General features: G+C 41.3%; 1 protein-coding gene across 3 annotated transcripts in view; it reads right to left on the bottom strand.

Annotated features, from left to right (window-relative positions):
- Window positions 1-17,831, bottom strand: part of PAK3 (p21 (RAC1) activated kinase 3) — a 320,142-nt gene extending 302,311 nt beyond the window's left edge. For 2 of the 3 annotated variants that reach the window (XM_006167722.3, XM_027767967.1), the window contains exon 1: window positions 17,645-17,831. The gene's annotated coding sequence lies outside the window, so the exon portion shown is untranslated. The remainder of the gene's footprint in view (window positions 1-17,644) is intronic. The other variant, XM_006167732.3, reaches the window with a different exon arrangement.
- Between the last annotated feature and the right edge of the window lie 3,704 nt (window positions 17,832-21,535).

Here is a 21,535-nt window from a genome sequence, read left to right as displayed (position 1 = left end):
TGGCACTTTTTACAATCTATAATCAGGTAACTCTGGGTTTATTTGTTTAATATCTGCCTCTTCCACTAAACTGAGTTTCACAAGGGCAGGGCCTATGCCTGTCTTGCTTATAGTCATATTCTAAGTTCCTAGCACACCTAGAATGCAATAACCAACATGTATCCTTGAGATGAAGGGTAAAAGGATAAAGAAATAGAATAAAGAAGTGAGATAGTCTGAAAAGGATTTTTGAAGACCCCATAGAAGAACACCATGAACAAAGACATGGAAATTTGTGTGATTCTTGTGAAGATATGTTCTGGAGTTGCAGTAGTCCAGCATGCCTGGAGTATGGGGTATATGTTAAGTAGATATTGTTGGAAATGTAAGTTATAGTAATTTATAGTCATTCCTCCTCTGTAAAATGGGAATAATAATAGTACTAACCTCATGAGTTGTGACTATTACATGAGATAACACACGTAAATGTCTAGCACAATACCTAACACATAATAAACACTCAATGAATGTTAGCTATTATTAGTGTTCTTTATAGTATTAAAAGCAGCAGAAACAATAACATTAAATAGCTCAGGCAAGAAATAATGAGGGCTTGAACTAGGGCAGAGACACTGGGGAATCTAATGAAGGTAGAATTTGCCTAAGATGGCCACTCTGGGGCTCCAGAGTTAGGGCTTAATGTATAGAGAAAGGCCCAGAGATTGCTACATAGCCAGTGGTGGGCAGAACAGGTTGCTTAGTCACCAGGCTGAAGCAGGACATGCCCTGGGAGGTGGCCCCCTCAAGGAAAGCCATGTCACCAGGGCTCAATTCCCAGTTCTATCGATCAGGTAGGAATTGTCACTATGGCAGCATCTAGTTGTCTTACTCAATGTATTACTCTGGGAGGAGATGAAGGGCTCTCTGACTGGTTGTCTTTGAGGAATGCCAAAAGGGAATACACGACTGGTGGGGCTAACAGGAGAGGCATAGGGCATGGAGACTGACAGAACTTTGTGCTGCATGCGTCAGTGCTCCTGTGAGAGTTGCTAAACAGGGTCTGATTTGTCCCCATCCTTGTTACTATGTACACCACTTTAGGTCCCAGGGAATCAACTGCCCTCCAGAAGCAGCACCTGTGACATTGTGCAGTACTCCTGCAGAAAGTCCTTTAGTCTCAAGAGCTCTCTGTACAAAAAGGCCATCTTTGATTACTCCAAACAATGTATACTTCATAGGCATCAGAAATACCTGCTGGAATGCGAGCCATTCGCAAAGGGGGCCAACACACTGAGAATCAGGAGCCAAAGGACCTACAGAATTACTGAGGATAGCAACTGACTGAAACAACAGCAGCTTACTGAGCACTTCTTGTACTGGGCAGTGTCCTGAGAACTTGGCAGAAATTGTTTATTCCTCAGAAAATTAAAGAGATGGCTGCTGTTATTATCCCCATTACACAGGTGAAGAAACTGTGGATTAGAGAAACTAAATGACTGTTCAAAGTGCTTGACCCAGGACTCAAACCTTTCCACAGAGCTTCATGTGTTGATAATATAAATAAAAAATAGCTACCATGAATGGGCATGCATAAATGGGCATGCATAAATGTCAGCAATATCTATGAGGCAGGCACATTGATTCTTTAATTACTTACCACAACTTTGTGACATAAATACTAACATTACTTGTTCCATTTTATAGTGCTAAGGTAGTTCAGTGGTTAAGAAACTATTAAAGACCACCTAGCTAACAGAAGATAGATTTGGGATTTGAACTTCAGAAATGATTCCTTTAACCTTGACCCTACTTTCTCTAGTCTTCCAAAATAATTTTCTTCCAGAGAAAACTCAAAAACACTCATTCATGTATCTTGGACCACTTTCCTTTAAAAGCAGTCTGTTTTGGGGACCAGCAGTTGGCGTAATGGCTATGTTGCTGGATTCCCATGTAGCCAACCACAGTTCGAGTCCTGGACCCCATGGCTCAAACTCACACAAGGCATGTGTGCGTGTGTGCCCAAGATCCCGAGAGGAGAATGGAGGAGAAGGGATTGCGGCGTGGCTATCCCCCCTAGGGGGTGATTTCTCACTTTCTGTCTCATTGTCTCTCTCTTTCTGGTGAGTGCACGCACCCTATAGCAAAAACTTCTCCAAAAATAAAATTAAAAAGAAGTCTGTTTTCAATGTTTTGATTGTTCTCATATTGCCACAGAGAAGAGAAAATCAGAATCATTATAGATGGAAAAATTGAGGCCTAGAGAGGCAGAGTAATTTGTCTGGCATTATACATGCAGTAAATGACAGAGGCCTTACAAGATCTTGCTTTCTTGATGCCTATTGACTCTCATGATGGGAAGCCGCCCACATCAAATGACTGCCATGACCTTCACATAACAAAAATGGCCAGTGCAACCTTGACACGTACACCAGGAACACAGAACTTCCTGGTTCAGACAAACTGACAGGTCCTCAATTAGGTCCGCTGTAAACCCCGCCTACTTTCTCCTGCCTTGTGTATATAAGAAAGTGCTCTGGCCCTCAATAAACGAGCGAAACCTTCAGACCATCAAGAGCTGTGACACTGTGTGAGCTGTGACACTTCTTTCGCTCCCGTGCTGAGACGCTGCACTGGTTCCAGACCTCCGCCCCCTCGCTTGAGTTCTCTGCCTGATACGTCCCGCAGGTCGGGACAGGAAATGACAATAAAGAGGATAGATACTAAAGAAAAAGGGTACAAGTCCTCTGAAGGCACCAACATGAAGATGATTATTAAAGAAATTCTAGCCAATACAAGATCTTTCCAGGAAAAACCCAGCAATGTTAAATTGCCCTATGCCCCAAACTACAATCGAAGTGAAAATTTGGGCTCCTCTAACTGGGGCATTAGGTTAGAGTTTATGAATGTACTTGGCCTCATGACTATATTCTGGAAATCATAGTGCATGGTTTTATTGTGCTGAAGATGATTATTAAAGAAATTCTAGCCAATACAAGATCTTTCCAGGAAAAACCCAGCAATGTTAAATTGCCCTATGCCCCAAACTACAATCGAAGTGAAAATTTGGGCTCCTCTAACTGGGGCATTAGGTTAGAGTTTATGAATGTACTTGGCCTCATGACTATATTCTGGAAATCATAGTGCATGGTTTTATTGTGCTCATGAGTCTGAGTCAGATCAATCCTAGTTCAATGAGTCTGTATCAGTGAATACCACATACCTTTTGTATGCGGCAAGTTTGACAATGAGTATCAGACAGGAAAAACTCAGGTGAACTGAAAACCCAAGAATCCATGCAACAAGACTGTTGTTCACCTCAATCTGGGCCCTTCCTCTGGGTGTCTCCCTGAACTCAGTCCCCCATTAGCTGAGAACATCCAGGAAATCACTCTCTACCACCTCCCAGAGGTTATCTATAACCTTGGCATTAGCCTCCTGAAGGAAGTAGAAGGAAGAAAACAAAAAGTAATATTTCACATAACAATAATCATGGAAGATTCAGGAAATTACTTTTCAATGTCAACATTTATAAGTTTACTCAGTTATCAGTACTCAAGATCAAAACCAGTCTTGTAGTCCCACCCCTATAATGATAATATAATAATTCAGGCAATAATATTACAATGCCATTAAAATGAACCACCTCTTCCTTTCCTGGTATCATGGGGGCATGGTCATACCACTTCATTTCAGCATGTTTGTCAAGCCATCAGGTTCAGGCCACGTGAAGTCCAGCTGCCTTCACCACTAGGCTAGGGGCTGGCCCCAAAAGATCTACTGAAATAAGAAGTTGATTTTTTGCTTAAAAGATAACATAAAATTGGGGCCGGCATATGGTGTGGTAGTTAAGGGTACTGAACTCCCAGATGGCCTACTATGGTTCAAGTTCTGGACCTGGCAACTTGCTTTCTCACTTTCTCTCTTGCTCACTTGCTCGCTCTGTCCCTCTCTGTTCGAATTGAAAAATAAATCAAGTTAAATAAAATAATTCTTTACTTTTCTCTTAAAGAATTATTTATTCAATTTTGGGGACCAGCAGTTAGCGTAATAGCTATGTCGCTGGACTCCCATGTAGTCGACCGCAATTCAAGTCCCGGACCTGGCAGCTTAAACTCACGCCAGAAGTGTGTGCGTGCATTCCGAAGATTCCAAGAGGAGAATGGAGGAGAAGGGATTGCGGCATGGCCATCCCCCCTGGGGGGTGATTTCTCACTTTCTGTCTCTCTGTCTGTCTTTCTGGTGAGCACACGTGCTCTATAGCAAAAAAACCTCCCCAAAAAAAGAAAAAAGAAAAGAATTATTTATTCAGTTTTATTTATTCATTCATTTTATTTTAATTTGACCAGAGAGAGTCACAGAGAGAGAGAGATAAAGAGGGAAAGTGAGAAAACACCCCGCCTACTTTCTCCTGCCTTGTGTATATAAGAAAGTGCTCTGGCCCTCAATAAACGAGCGAAACCTTCAGACCATCAAGAGCTGTGACACTGTGTGAGCTGTGACACTTCTTTCGCTCCCGTGCTGAGACGCTGCACTGGTTCCAGACCTCCGCCCCCTCGCTTGAGTTCTCTGCCTGATACGTCCCGCAGGTCGGGACAGGAAATGACAATAAAGAGGATAGATACTAAAGAAAAAGGGTACAAGTCCTCTGAAGGCACCAACATGAAGAGGATTTTTAAAGAAATTCTAGCCAATACAAGATCTTTCCAGGAAAAACCCAGCAATGTTAAATTGCCCTATGCCCCAAACTACAATCGAAGTGAAAATTTGGGCTCCTCTAACTGGGGCATTAGGTTAGAGTTTATGAATGTACTTGGCCTCATGACTATATTCTGGAAATCATAGTGCATGGTTTTATTGTGCTCATGAGTCTGAGTCAGATCAATCCTAGTTCAATGAGTCTGTATCAGTGAATACCACATACCTTTTGTATGCGGCAAGTTTGACAATGAGTATCAGACAGGAAAAACTCAGGTGAACTGAAAACCCAAGAATCCATGCAACAAGACTGTTGTTCACCTCAATCTGGGCCCTTCCTCTGGGTGTCTCCCTGAACTCAGTCCCCCATTAGCTGAGAACATCCAGGAAATCACTCTCTACCACCTCCCAGAGGTTATCTATAACCTTGGCATTAGCCTCCTGAAGGAAGTAGAAGGAAGAAAACAAAAAGTAATATTTCACATAACAATAATCATGGAAGATTCAGGAAATTACTTTTCAATGTCAACATTTATAAGTTTACTCAGTTATCAGTACTCAAGATCAAAACCAGTCTTGTAGTCCCACCCCTATAATGATAATATAATAATTCAGGCAATAATATTACAATGCCATTAAAATGAACCACCTCTTCCTTTCCTGGTATCATGGGGGCATGGTCATACCACTTCAATCTTTTCTCCCTCCTTTCAGCATGTTTTTCAAGCCATCAGGTTCAGGCCACGTGAAGTCCAGCTGCCTTCACCACTAGGCTAGGGGCTGGCCCCAAAAGATCTACTGAAATAAGAAGTTGATTTTTTGCTTAAAAGATAACATAAAATTGGGGCCGGCATATGGTGTGGTAGTTAAGGGTACTGAACTCCCAGATGGCCTACTGAAGTTCAAGTTCTGGACCTGGCAACTTGCTTTCTCACTTTCTCTCTTGCTCACTTGCTCGCTCTGTCCCTCTCTGTTCGAATTGAAAAATAAATCAAGTTAAATAAAATAATTCTTTACTTTTCTCTTAAAGAATTATTTATTCAATTTTGGGGACCAGCAGTTAGCGTAATAGCTATGTCGCTGGACTCCCATGTAGTCGACCGCAATTCAAGTCCCGGACCTGGCAGCTTAAACTCACGCCAGAAGTGTGTGCGTGCATTCCGAAGATTCCAAGAGGAGAATGGAGGAGAAGGGATTGCGGCATGGCCATCCCCCCTGGGGGGTGATTTCTCACTTTCTGTCTCTCTGTCTGTCTTTCTGGTGAGCACACGTGCTCTATAGCAAAAAAACCTCCCCAAAAAAAGAAAAAAGAAAAGAATTATTTATTCAGTTTTATTTATTCATTCATTTTATTTTAATTTGACCAGAGAGAGTCACAGAGAGAGAGAGATAAAGAGGGAAAGTGAGAAAACAAGCCACCAGATTCAGGACTCGAAACGTGGGAGTGTCCAGCAACTTAACCACCATGCCACCTGCTGGTCCCAAATAAAATAATTCTTTTTTTAAAAAAAAAAGAAAGAAAGAACATAGAATTAACAGAAACTGGGCTGGCAAGTGGCATGGTAGTTAAGGCACTGGATGCCTACATGGCTGACCATGGTTCAAGTCCTGGACCTGGCAGGTTTCTTTCTCACTCCCTCTCTCTCTCTTTCTCTGTTTCTCTCTGGTCAAATTGAAGAACATTGATAAACAAATAAAATAAATAAGTCTTTTTTTAAAAAAGAATTAATAGAGACTGAAAGATTGGAAGGTATAATAGCAGGGAGAACAACTCTAGATAGTAGAGATAGTACAGAGTTGGGGGGTAATAGGTAGTGGGTAATAGGAGGTAAGAAATACGGAAAGGAACAGGGAAAAAACATTTAATTGATACAAAAATGAAAAATATAGATAAAGAAATAGGTAACAGTTTTTATGAAACAGATTTTAGCTCCTTTTACCACACAAATAAAACAACACTGTGAGATGGTACATATGCTAATCTGTATGTAGCTCTATTTATCTCTGTATCTCATAACATTTTGTAAACCTCAAATATATACAATAATATTTATTTTTAAAAAGTAAAATAAATAAATAAAGTTACGTCAGGGATCTGACTTATAATACCCAAGAAAATCTGTTGCACCATACATTCTCCATTGGTGTAGCACAGCCTTATTACCATAGGGTGCCTTTAATACCAGATTAACTCAGTTTAAGCATTCAGGCCCCAGATAGACTTACTTTGCTTCTCACCATCTGAGGGAACTTGTACAAGTCACTTAGTTGCTTCAAACCTTTTTCCTTTTCTGTAAAATGGAAATGTTAATAATATTGACCTAACTGGGTTATGGAGTGGTTTACATAAGGCAATGGATGCAGAGAGTAGCACAGTACCCGTCACACAGTGAACACTCAATAAATGGCAGCTATATGTAAAAAGGAGGACTTGATGTCTCTGAAAATTTGACTTGGAAAAGCATTTCCCTAGCTCGCATTCCCCTTATAATGAAGTGAAGAGCTGAAGGCTGGGGCAAAAGAAGATAAATGGGGCCAGTGAATGTACATTGGTGCTGACTCCCCTCCTTTAGTCATTTAGAGGGAAGGATATTATGGAGAGAAGGCCTGTGATGGAAGGAGAAAAAAAAAAAAAGGAATGATCCTGGGCCCAGTTGTGGTGGTGAAAGCTGCTAAGCTTGCTCACAGACCGGAACCAAATGGGAGATCCAGGTTCAATTCCCAGTCCAACCTAAAGACCAGGTGCAGACCATTTGGAAGTGTGAGGCAGGAGAATCATAAGCTCGAGGCTGGCCTGAGCACCATAGTGATAACCTGTCTAGAAAAGTACTGGACTTGGTGGTGCACACCTGTGGTCCAAACAAGGAGACTGAGGCAAGAGAATCACAGTAGCAAGACCCTGTTTTAGAAGATGGAGAAAGAGAAAGAGAGAGAAATAATTGGTGATGTGATCAAAGGAGGGGGCAATGTGTGGGAAAAAGGTATTTGAATTGCACTGGGGGGTGGGTGGGGGAGAGACTAGGGCAAAAAACTAGGATGTTGAAATCTCACGAAGCATGAGATACCTACTGTGACACTATGAGCTTAATGAAGTAATAGAAAAAAAGAAAAAAAAAGCTGAAAAATTTTAAGAAGAAAGAGAAACTTAAAATTCAAATGTGAGGATTCATAGAACTTGGGCTGAAATAAGTCTAAGAGTTCTGAAAACCACTTTATCCTTCCAGTGATGCTTATACTGAAGGTTTTGTGCCAAAGGACCTGAAATACGTTCATTATTGAATAACTGGTCAGTTCGTTCATCCAAACTTGCTCTTATTAAAAAGATTATTCTGCTCTCCACTCACCTCTGCATAAACCAGTCCCAGGGAACTGGGTCAAAAACCAGCCTCTTCCAGTGCAATCTCATATCATAGATTTGTAAACTAGAATTACTGAGAGACCTGAACTTTCCCACTTTGAAAAATGGTTTCATCCCCTGGGAACCAGCAGTTAGCGTAATGGCTATGTCGCTGGATTCCCACGTAGTCGACCACGGTTCGTGTCCTGGACCCAGTGGCTTAAAACTCACGCCGGGCGTGTGTGCGTGCGTGCCCAAGATCCCGAGAGGAGAATGGAGGAGAAGGGATTGCGGCGTGACCATCCCCCCTGGGGGGTGATTTCTCGCTTTCTGTCTCTATGTCTCTCTCTGTCTGTCTGGCGAGCGCATGCGCCCTACAGTGAAAATCTCTCCAAAAAAAAAAAAAATGGTTTCATCCCCTTAAGCCAGAGTTACCTCAGTAAGAGGTCGTGTGTCCATCCTTGGAGTTTCAGATTCAGTTGGTTGAGGTGGAATCTTTAATATGCTTTAAGAAAGTACCTCCAACTGATTCTGTCACAAAGCAAGCTTTGACTTTGGAAATGAGAATGCTTTCTTTAAAATGGAAAGATCTACAATATAAATTATCTATTCCTAATTATGCCCTCATTTAAATGTTAGGAATCTGAAGCTGAAAGACATTTTAAGCACCTATTCAATGTGACACAGCTAAGTTCTAGCAAAACCACAGTTGGAACCTGTGTTTTCTGTCTCCCAATTCACGTAGGCTCCGTTTACCAATTCTCTTTGTCTCTTTTTAAAATGAGATTGACCTTTTTTTGGATTAAGTTTGGACACAGATGTACCCACCTGGTCCTAATCAGTTCAAAAGCAATGTTACCTTTGCAGAATAATTCATTAGAAAACAAAACAAAGCAAAACATGACAATCTCAGTTCTACTGAAAGCACCAAGCATAGTTTAAAAAGAAGGCCTTTCTTCCTGTGACCATCATAAAGGAGAAATGTATCATATGATTTATGTGTAGAGACCAGATTTGTGGCTATAATGTTTCAGCTTTAAATTATTCAGCATTGAAGAAGAGACACCCTTTAAAATAGGACACTTATTGGCTTACTGACTACAGTCATTTCTTTCCAAGGCAGCAAAGATTAATAATTGTTTTATTTGGTCATCAGTTCCCCCATTCTCTAGTCCAAACCATTAAAAGAAAAAAAATTCAAATATTAGATAGGATCTAAACCTATTTGCCAAATACCAAGATTTTGAGGTAAGTGGGAAACCACAACTCATAACTGTCAATAGACCAAGTAATCCAAATTACTCCTTTGGGGACAATAACCTACCCAACTTCTGACAGGTCAAAAGCATCCCAGAAGTGGGTTGTACACGTACCTCACTAGGTAATATGAATGATGGATAAATACAAAAAGCATATTTTTTTTAGAGGTTTTTGCCATAGGGTGCGTGTGCTCACCAGACAGTGACAGAGACAGAAAGCAAGAAATCACCCCCCAGGGGGGATGGCCACGCTGCAATCCCTTCTCCTCCATTCTCCTCTTGGGATCTTGGGCATGCACACACATGCGCCTGGCGTGAGTTTAAAGCCACCGGGTCTAGGACTCGAACCGTAGTCAATTACCTGGGAGTCCAGCAACATAGCCATTATGCTAACTGCTGGTCCCCAAAAAGCATTAAGTCTATCAAATTTTAAAAGTTCACTTTATTTTTTTAAGAATTATTTTATGTAACTTTATTTACCTATTTATTCATTTGTTTATTTAAATTTGACCAGAGAGGGACAGAGAGGGAGAAAGAGAAGTGAGAAAGCAAGCCGCCAGGTCCAGGACTTGAACTGTGGTCAGCCATGTGGGAATTCAGTGCCCCTAACTACCACACTACCTGCTGGCCCCAAGAGAGTTCACTTTAAGGCTCCCATATCCCTAGAGGAGAGAAGTTGCCAAATTTTAGCTAGCAACTGATAGGGGGCATGCCAGGAGTCTTCTCCAGCAATGACTAACTCTCAGAGCATTTCTCCCTTCCAGATGTGTTCTCCTTCTGTAAAACAGTTAACCAACAACTGTCACCATTCTTTCATGCTCCCCAATTGCTCTGCCACTCCCAAATGATTTAAGGTTGCTAATGTGTTCTTCAGATAAAATATATTTTATTTTTATTTATTTATTTATTTTAGATTTTGTGGCATAGGGTATGTGTACACACTGGAGAGAGATGAATGAGAGAGAGAAAGTGAGAAGTCACCCCACCCCCACCCCCAGAGGGGATGGCTATGCCACAATCCCTTCTCTTTCATTCTCCTCTCAGGATTTTGGATACACATGCACACACGCCTGGCATGTTTTTCAGGCCACTGTGTCCAGGACTCGAACTATGGAGTCAGCCGTATGGGATCCAGCACCTTAACCACCATACCACCTGCTGGCCCCAAGACAAAAGATATTTTCACACCACACAAATGGTTACTCTGATTTCCATTTCTACTAACCCATAGACCCTACCCTTAGCCTAAAGCAAACACTTAAATCTCCTTGACCATATCTGGATGTTGGCACAAAGGAGATGCAAAAAGGTGAAGCAAAGCAAGCTCAGATAGAGTGATGAGAAAAGCTACACCTGTACCTGTTTGCCTCTATTCCCTTTGCAGAGGGTGACATCACTGTTTATTTCTATTAGGATAACTTCTCATGGGAGGGCCTCAAACTTGTCTTCTTTGCAAGAAGCCAGATTAGATAGATGCTGATTTCTACTCAACACCCAACCTCTAGAAAATTCTGGAACCAATTTAGCTGACTTTAGAGGTCAATGAAGATGCAGCAGTAGCTTTTTTCTAAGTATCTTAAGACAAGGCAGAGCTCTAAAGTTAGTCTGTCACTGCCTGCTGCTGTAGCTGCTGCCAGTAGAGATGATCCTAAATGGTCATTTATTTGACAGTAAATTTAGAGAGAGAGAGTTGATGCTGGAAAATGCTTCCAACACAGTTGTAGTTGGAAATTAGTTAAAAGTCATGTTTGCTTAAATAATTGAAGGTGAAACATGTATTACATGTGTTCTATGTGCAGTTAGGGATTTACACGTAACCCCAGCCTTTTGTGGTGTCAAATATGAATTCCTGCCAAGCCATTGATTTAAAAAACAAAACCTGACTTACCAGAAGATACCAACAGGAGGGGGAAAATGTGATTTTATGTACTGTGGTTGGAGTGTAAATTGGTAGAAATATTTTAGAAAGCAATTTGGCAATATCTAGAAAGAAATAAACTAAACAAATCTAATCCTAGGGATTTACCTTAAGGAAATAATGAACCAAGTGCATGTCATATAGTACAGGGATGTCAACTATGGTATCATCTGCATGCTTATAAGGAATTAATTGGTTATTATTATTTTCTAAAATCATAAACACTTTCACACAGCAGAGGACACCCAAATCAAAGTTAAAAGCCAAATAAACAACTTAATATATTTGCAACACAGTTAACAATGAGTTCCTATCCAAAAATATATTTTAAAAAAGGTCCCAATTATCAAAACAAGAAAGAATAACTCAATGGAAAAATAGGCAAAGGATATGAAATGGCCACACAGGAAATACAGATGGCCAATAAACATGTGAAAAGATATCCAACCTCCTCAAGGAACAAGGAGGTCTTTTTCAGCCTTCACATTGTCAAAGATTTAAAAGATCAATAATATCTGAAACTGGTGAGGAAGAGCATGGAAAATGGTCATTGTTAGTGGGAATGTAAATTGCTATAGCCTTCCTGGAGGGCAACTTGGCAGACTCTATTAAAATCAAAGATGAGCAAACCAAACTCTTTGAACCAGCAATTTTACTATAGTGAATTTATATGACAAAAATTTTTGCAGTAGTATGCAGAGATGTATTTACAAGGGAGTACACTGCACCAATATTTAATAATGTGAAAAATAGAAATAATGTAAAAATTCATTAATAAAAGTTAGATTCAAGAAATTATGTCACAACAATATTATAGCATACTATGTAATTATTAAAAATGAAATAGCTAGATGATGTATACTGGCAGAAAAAGACCTCCAGGCAATGCTGTAGGATAGTATGTGGAACACTGTCACGTCTTTGATTATTTTCTGCACATGAACACATACATGAATATTCATTAAAACATGTACAAAATGATACATACCAAACTGTGAACATGCTGAGGGATCGGTATTGGATAGGCCAGGAACATTCTACTTCATATTTCTATTTTTACAAGCACAAATGAGCATGTGCTCTTTTGATAATAAAAATGCTTTTTTTAAACAAAAAGTGAGGCATGCTGTGCTACTCCTCCACAATGTCCAGCTCCCACTCCCAGCCTCTAAAGATGTCCTTTTCAAGGACACGGTGTTCCAGCATCTAAGACAAATTCTCATACTCGAAACCGTGAGCATCTGCTATTTAGAGGTAAGAAATGCTGGAGAGAAGTAAAAGGGCTTTCCCATTCTTTTGGAAATTTTCACTTCTTCAAATATAGCATGAGTGATACCCTTTCTGTACTGACCCCATCTCTCACCATCCCAAATCTCTTGCTGTTCTTCCTGCCATACCTTCTCTTTCCTCCCTCCTCCCCCACTATCTTTCATAAGGTTGATGGAGGAGTACAGTTAGCTTATTTCAATTCCTTTCCTGCTTTTACCTCAAATGAAGGCTCCATCCCATTTTTTTATTCTAAACAAATGACATACTAACTCTACCTGATCTACTTGGCACAAGAGTAATTCAAATATTGTTAATTCTTGCCAAGTTAAGGTTGACAATTCCCCCTCTGCAAATCTTGAGTACTTAGGAAGCACCTAAAAGTGACACTAGGCTATGTACCAACAACAGAGCATGTGCTTCTGACCTAGGAACCCTGAAATTACATGCACATGTTAATAGATGTGGCCCTCCTCTGGGTATGCATCAGTAGCTTTCATCAGGCTTTAAAGGAGGTCCTTGGCCTATAAAAAGATTAATAACCACCACAGTAGAGGGACTACAGTAATCAAATCATCCATTGAGATTCTAGGGCAGAATACTCAGTCTTCAGGTTTCCAACTGGCTGCTTGGCTCAGTGAGTCAGACAACCATACATTCAAGAAGAACTGAAAGTAAGAAACCTGGCTTTTCGAGGCTCCACTAGAAACGTGTCCTGCTAAAGCTGCTACATAAGAGCTCATGCAGCTCAGGTCTGGACATAATCCCCAAGTCACGCTGAACAAGACAACCCACAATATGAATCCTTGAACTATACAAGAAGACAGTTTGGTCTAACAGGAGCACTAGGATACAGAAAATCTGAATTTTAGCCATTAGAATGACTTCTGTTCTGTCATGTGGTAGCTGTATGACTTTGGGCAGCTTACTTCACTTCTCTAGTCTTCATTTTCCTCATCCAAATAGAAGGTTTGCACCAGATGAACTTTTCAAGGCACTTAAAACTACCATTTTATGAATCTCCCCTACTGAACAGGCATCCCCACTAAGCTCACCAGAACAGAAAATAACTTCACTCACTTCATAAAATCACAATGACTTAACATCATACAGTTCTCCCTTGTGGCTAACAGAAATATTTCTACTGCAACCATAGCTTGCTGCTTTTATCAAGAGAAGAATTAATATGTGGACAGCACTCTAGATCCAGTAGTTCGAATGCCTTCACATCAGTCTCCACTTCAAACCCAGTTTGCAATGATTATTAGCCATTAATTCTCAAGAGCTCCATTCTCCTTTCATGGCAGTTTATAAGAAAAGAAGTCAAAGGTATTAATAGGAGTCAAGGGAACTAGGAAGGGTCAATAGTCATGTGAGTGCTACTTCATCTGCTTTTGAATTTCCTTAAAGATGGCCTTAGGATCCCATTGACAAAATGGACCCCTGAAACTGGTATTCAAGTGTCTGCAAAGAAACATGACTCTAACCCAGACTGGACACAGGGCTGAAAATGAACCCTGTACCAGCTTGCTTCCAAGATATGGACCTTTTGAACTGTTTCTGAAAAATAATGAGTCTGAAGGCTAAAAGCAACTTTCCAACTGAACTTAATTCCCACTTCCAGAGTTCTCTGGACAGCAGAGTGTGCTCAGATTGATAGGCTTCTTCTGAAGGCTGCACTGATGATACCTTTGGACCAGGAAATTAAAGGCCACATTGAAATTTTCAGGATGTGAAAGAAAATAAGCCCAGAGAACTGAGTCACCCAAGGTTGAGTGAGGATAGGTCTTTGTAGTCAAAGCAGAGAACTGAGGCACTGTGCCCAATAACTCAGCAGAAAAACAGGATTTGGGCCCGAATTATCAGGATAATTGCCTTAATTCTTCACTTCCCTTTCATAATAACCTCAAGTTTATACAGTGCTTTTCTTTTAAGGAGCTCAAAATACTTACAGAGATATTATCTTAGTTGTCATCACACCATCACAGTCAGTGAGAGCAACGATTATCATCAGCCTCAATTTACAGATGGAGGAAGGAAGGAAAGCCTAGAGGGGTAAAGCAAGTCATCTAAGTTTACCCATCAAGATACTGACAGACTCCAAACTCAGTGGAGAATGCTCTTGCTCAGCATTGTTCAAAGAATGTTCCTCTCAACACCAGTCCAGCCAAATGCTCATTGGAACATCAGGCAAATTTATCTGAAAAATGCTGAATATTTCATTCTCCTGGAGAGTCACAATATACATTAGCCAGTAAAGCTTTAAGAAGCCCTGCAATAAACAAACCTGATTCTTTTTAAACAAGAATTTCCCAAACTTAACTTGACCACAAAAATCTCAGAATGTGTGCATATGTGTATGAGCTACTAACATTCTGTGGAACTAAAATCTTCTTTGGAACCCATATTGGGAAGCACTGGTCTAGACACTAGGCTGATTTGTGTATCAGCACAGTAGACAGATCAATTCCATCAAGTCCAAGCTGCAAGGGATGTTTCTCAGATATATTGCTTGATACTTTTTGGTACCAACAGCCGATGAACAAAGGACCTTGATGCATCAAAAAGACCCTAAACCATCAGCTGCTTTGCAGCAGTTCATTGGCCAGATTAGGAAGGAAGTTGATTCAAGAGCATCCACTTCTGCTAGCATTTCTTTCACATAGAATTCAGGGCTATTTTTGGTCTTCATTTAAGTGTGAAGGTGCTCAGGATGCTGCTCCACATTCTCAGACTCTTAATTTGCATAATTTTGTGCCCACCAGGAACTTCCAGTAGAAATCATCAATCTCTTAGTCTCACTTCCAGTACCAAGTATTAACACAACAAAACAGGAGACTCAGGATGTGCTCCTGTTCTGACTTTACTGCATACGTATTATAGGAGTCATTATATATCCATTTTTAAACTAATATATAGCACAGATATCTTGTGCTATTGTTAATTACCATTAACACTGCTAAAAGTACCTAAAATATAAAAGTCCCTGAAGATCCTGTCCTGGTTAATTTGTATTTTATATACAATTCAACTGGTAAAAGATCACAGCAGTGGATTTAAAATTTATTATTACTATTTTCATAATGTCTTTTAGTATTTATTAGATATCCACAGCATGAGAGGAAATGTGCACAATGAACTGGCAAGTTTTTGTGCAAAAAGTAAATGTAATGCAGCTAGACCTGTTTTTATTCATCCATTGACTATGTGAAAAATTCCATGTAAATTGATTTTTGGTAAAAAAAAAATACTGTAGAGGTCAGAGAGGCACTGTTATTTAAGATGATCTGATTATGAATCTTTTTGTAAGGCAACAAATTCTGCAATGTGAATACTGTCCATTTAGCTCATTTGCCTTGCAAATCCACATTTACATATATCAGACTTGCTTAAAGCAAAACACACTTATATTAATAAGTGAACCAGGTGTTTCTTAAAATGAGGATATGTTCTGATCCTTATCAATCTGCAATATTGGCTCCTTTTAGATTCAACATTACTCATCATATCCCAGTCCAGAGAGATTAATTCAGAGTTTATTGAGAATTTGATGGAACATTTCCAGGGACTACCTGCAGTCCTACTTGACTGTGACCTCTCTGTCTTCGAACATGCTATTCCTTCAACATAGCATACACTCTCCACTTAGCCACTTGGTAAATTAACTCTTCAACACTGAAATGTCACCTTCCTGGTGAAGCCTTTCTTGATCATAACCTCCTACTCCCAGTCAGTCACTCCTCTTCCATGCTCCCACAGTACCCTGCTCATCCCTTGTCACATTCTACTCTAATTGTCTGTTTACACACTCTATCTTGCCTACCAGACTGTGTACTCTCTGAGAGCTCGGATGATGTTTTATTCATTTCTATACTTCAAATAACTAACATCACTACCGACACATAGCAGGTGTGCAATAAATGTCAGTTGTTTGATTGATCACTATCTTTAACTGTACATTTTTTGACCCATAAAAACAATGCTTTATTAAAATGACAAATAAAAATGTCAAAGAGGTTTAGCAGATTTTTCACTTTTATTGATCTCTTCTTTCTTTGATTAAAAACAAAATGATCATACCAGTTCGAATTGTTCAAGAAGAAACAACAAAACCTCTAAACCAGTTTCACAACTAATGCATAGATATATTTAGTTTGTTCCTTTTCTCTACATACACAGCTACATCCTAGTACACTACTAACTTTGCTGCAGTAAGGAAGACATGAGGATCTACTAATTTAAGGGGTGGGGGGGGGTAGAGGCACTGCAGGGATCATTCTAAGAGCTTTGGATCCTCATTGGCTGAGAGAAGGAAACCTGCTAAGAAAGTTGGGCATCTCTGGGGGGACAGTAAGGATGTCCAGTAATGCTTGGTCAACCTGGCTCGAAATTCCACATCCAGCAAGTCCTAAGCAACAGTCTTAGCTGGGGGGATTTCCACCACCTTGAAACCATGATCACCCTTTCTATGTGGGCAGAACAGGTTGGACCTGATCTGCCTGCGTGTTGCTGCAGTCTGGCTTGGCATGGGATAAGACCCAAGGACATGTAATGCCAGGAGTAGCCCAGGCTCATGGCGCAGATACACACACACCACTCCAACTCACACTCACTGAATCCCACACAAAACCCGCACCATCTCCCCTCCCCGCACACACCACTGCATTCCTGTGTGCCCAGTCACACGCAGGGAGTGCCCCTCACATTCTATTACTTCCCTTGTCTGTCTGGCCCACACCCCACCTCGCCGGCAGAATGCAGCCTAGCCTGGAGCTGGAAGCTGGTGAAGACGGGTTTTTGTTGTATGTAACAAAGCCCCAAGCACCCAGGTGTCCCGCTGGATCAATTCCATCCATCTTTCCCCGCCCCCATCCCTGAGCTCCTAGAACAAGAGAAAGCTCAGCCCTGGGAAGTGGATGCGGGGAGTGGAGGCGCAAAGAAAGAGAGCTTTAGGGGTGGGCGGGGGCGTGAGTCCCAGCAGCTTCAGTGCTTTCTCGCCATGAACCAAAAGGGACGGCGGCCTGGGAAAGGGAACCAGCTGCCTTCCCACCCTCTCTCCCCCCAAGTAGTCATTGAAGGAGACTGAAAACTGAGAAATAATCTAACCTCCCGTCCGCCTCGTGCCTTCCCCGCGGCTCTGGGAACCGCAGGCGCTCCAGTAGCCCACAACAAAGCGCCCCCCGCACAGACCTGTTCCAGCGTCTTCGTGCCTGGGCGAAGGGGAGCTGCTCCCGAGGGTTCTGCCCTTCGAGGAGCCCGGCAGGAGGAGCCGGGGATGGGAGGAGGAGCAGGAACTGGGGGAGGAAGGAGGACGAGAGGGGATAGGAGATCACAGCAGCAGCGGCGGCGGTGGTGGTGGTAGGAGGAGGAAGAGGAGAAGGAGGAGGCGGGGGCAGCGGCTGAGGATGCTCTGGCGAGAGGCAGGGCTGGGTGCGCGGGGTGTGGGCTCACGTGCGCCCCGTGGCCTGGGGATGCGCGCGCCTCTGGGTGTGTGAGATCTTCTGGGTGTATTTTGACTAATTATTCCGATTCAGTCCTAGTCTGGAACTTGTGGTTCCTGCAGCCAGGCGGAAGTGAAACCCTCAAGTCCCCCAAGGCTTGTGGGCCAGGGGGATGCGAGTGGAGGAAGCAAGGGCAGAGAGAAGGTGTCCGCACCTTTTCCTCAATCATTATTCTGGGCACGAATATTTTACATCTGCACGTATCCCTGGAAAACCTATGACCTAGGAGAAAAGATACCAAGGACAGTCACCATCTCATTGTATTGAGTGAATGCTCAAGCTGCTGGGCGCGCTCTGGACTAGTCAGAAGATAATTTCTGTTCTAACTGGAATTAACTTTCACAAGTTAGAGTATTAACTTCAGATAGAATTTGATTTACATTCTACCCTTTCTCCAGTCTTTCATGCAATAAAACATCTCTGTGCTTATAACTAAGGTGGCATAAAATCAGTTCTTTACTTTTTAATCTGCTTACTTAGCCAGCATCATTCAAGTTCCTGGCTTCTCTTGGTGTCAAGGAATCATCTAATCCTCTTGCCATTTTCCCTGTAGGATGGAGTACTCGATTTAGATAAGAACTAAGACTAGGAACCAGCAGTTGATGTAATGGCTGTGTCGCTGGCCTCTCATGTAGTCGACCTCTGTTCGAATCCCAGACCCGGTGGCTTAAACTCACTCTGGACATGTGTGCGTGCGTGCCCAAGATCCCGAGAGGAGAATAGAGGACAAGGGATTGCAGTGTGGCCATCCCCCCCAGGGGGTAGTTTCTTGCTTTCTGTCTCTCTGTCTTTCTGGGGAGTGCAGGAGCCCTATAGGAGAAACCTCCTTAAATAAAAGCAAAACCTCCTTAAATAAAAGCAAACCTCCTTAAATAAAAGCAAGAGATTAGAGGGTTGAAGATCATAATGGAGCCAGGTAGAGACCCACTTTGGAGCTGTAATCATAAACCTATGAGACTCAATTGTGGGAGGTACAACACTCCCCCATAATTCAATTTTTAGTAAATCCCTTGTTTGCGTCCTGATGAAAGTCTCTGTTCCACCTTTTGAGCATTTGGATTCATCTTATCTAATAGTTTATGCTTTAGAGTGTTTTAAGACTTAGAAGGCACTTTCTAACAATAAGTTCCCTACCATAACATCTTTCTGAGTTAGGCAGAAAAGACATTTTTATTCCTATTTTACAGATAAGGAACTAAGGTTTACAAGTGTTGATTTGCCTGACATTACAAGCTAATAAGATCCAGAATTGGGGCACAGGTTTATGGAATTACAGGTCAAAGTTCTTTTTAAAAATGAAAACAAAATACACCTTGGAAAATATTTCCACATTCATCTATTGATCTCCATGTTGCAGGTAAATGGTTTAATGAAGAAACTCAAAATTGTTAACTAAAGTGTGAGATTTTGAAAATGTATTTTCAGTTAAATTGACACATTTAGGAGCAACCCATGAGTTAGTAAACAAAAAAGAGTTAGATATTTCCAGTCTCACTCCCCAATCAGCAGATATAATTATTCCTTTGATTCTGTGACCAGATACTGAAAGAATAATTTGAAATGAAGATGCAGAATGGATGATAGGAGAGGATTTCTTTGAAATTCCTGAGGTAAAAGCTTGTGAATGGTTTTCGTACAAGTTAGATCTGCCTCCACTAAGTTATGAGAATGAATCATTGTTTGCCACCAAGAGAGGAAACCTGTCTCCTACACACCAGCCTGGCAGTCTCAAGGGCGTAGATATCAAGCAGGCTAGTGCAGTGGGCAAAAGCTCAGGTTTGGAGCCAGACATCTATAGTTAGGAAACCTTTGAGAGTAACCCAGTATCAAAGATTCACCTGCAAAATGGGGGTAGAGGTATGAGGAAGAAATGAAGTGATGTAAGTGCTTGAGACACAACAAGACTCAATAAATGCTAAATGATATTATTAGAGAAAAGAAAAGCAATTACCTCGTTAATGAGTATTTCTCCATTAAAAGAAGGTATCTTTGGGACAAGGTGGCAGTTACGGTGATAAAACACAACACTCTTCAAGACAGACCCACAAGCAAAGGTTCCTGGTTCACATCTAGAGATCTCCCTGCATATGCCAACCACATGTGTGCCTGTGATCTGGGCTGGCAGAGGCTAGGGGTGCATCATGGCATCAAGACCCTGTCTGGAGAGCTATATCTCTCCCTCTGTCTCTCTGATTCATGGAATGAATAAATTACCTTTAAAAAAAAAAAGCACAAATCCTTTATTGCCAGTAATGTCTCAGCATTGAGGGAATGCCAAAGAAGAGATTGCTTTTCTTCAGGATAAGAGAGGGAAAGTGCTGGTGATAGGGCATAGACATAATAAACAGATAGAAATGAAGGATTCTCTGCAATACTGAGGGCTGGCATTTAACTGAGAAGAGAACAAGACCAGAAGAGGATGATTGAAAGAGGACACTTCGGATTGGTCAGTAGATTGTGACCCAGATTCTTGCCACACATAGTTACTGTGATTGATTGGGAGGATCTGCCTGTTAATAGCTTTGTAACAATGTACATGGTTTACTCAAAGGGGTATTTTGACTCTTCTAAACAGATTCCTCTTTATCAAAAGACCTACTGAATAACTCCATTCATAAAGCTATCAGAAATACCTGAATCTGATACTCAGCCAGGGACTCCTTGTTCTGATCTGGTACCAAATAGAGACCATTCTTGTTTGAATTCTGCCAAGGACAGAGAGATTGAGTCATAGCACTGCTCAGAGCCAAGCTGCAGAAAAATTGTGTGTGCGGGGGGGTGGGGGAGGGATTGTGTTTCTGACATCCTTTCGGTCTCTCTGTTTTGCACCCTTCCTTTTCCACTTCCAACCTCTGGACCTTAAAATACCTCCCTTTTCTCACCATGAAAAATAATCTGAGTACTTAATTTATATGAAGTGTGTCTACATGCTTCTTTTCTCAAAAGAAGACTAACAAGAACAATGAAATGGAATACTAATGATAAAAGTTCAGGCATTGTGGTTGGTAGAAATATCTAGTGTACCCTAAAATCATATTTGGTATGAGACTCTCCATGAATAAAACCAGATCCTGAGAATTCTAATTCATGACATAACACAAACCCAGAATAATAAAAGCCATTAATTATTATCTCCAGTCCAATCCCTTTGACAGGTAGTTAAACCAAGGATCATAAAGTTAGGTGACTTTCCCAAGAGCATAGAACTCCCAAGAGCCATGACCTGAATTCCAAACGCAGTGCTCTTTCCACTACACTGTGCTACTCCACAAACCAAGAAGAAAGTCAGTAGCAGTTTCTTAGAAACTGGTTTGAGGGGCCAGCAAATGGCACAGTGGCTATGTTGCTGGACTCTCACAAAGCTGACTGCAGTTCGAGTCCCGGACCTAGTGGCTTGAAACTCACACTGGGCACATGTGTGTGCATGCCCAAGATTCCAGGAGAATAGAAGAAGAAGGAATTGCGGCGTAGCCATCATCCCTGGGAGATTTCTCACTTTCCCTCTCACTGTCTCTCTGTCTCTGGCAAGCACAAGTGCCCTATGATAAAAACCTAAAAAAAAAAAAAAAAAAAAAAAAGG

Source organism: Tupaia chinensis, unplaced genomic scaffold (assembly GCF_000334495.1).
Source record: "Tupaia chinensis unplaced genomic scaffold, TupChi_1.0 Scaffold144991_2, whole genome shotgun sequence".
NCBI classification, from domain to species: Eukaryota; Metazoa; Chordata; class Mammalia; order Scandentia; family Tupaiidae; genus Tupaia; species Tupaia belangeri.
The sequence above is the reverse complement of the archived record's forward strand: the minus strand, read 5'-3'. Positions and strand labels throughout refer to the sequence as shown.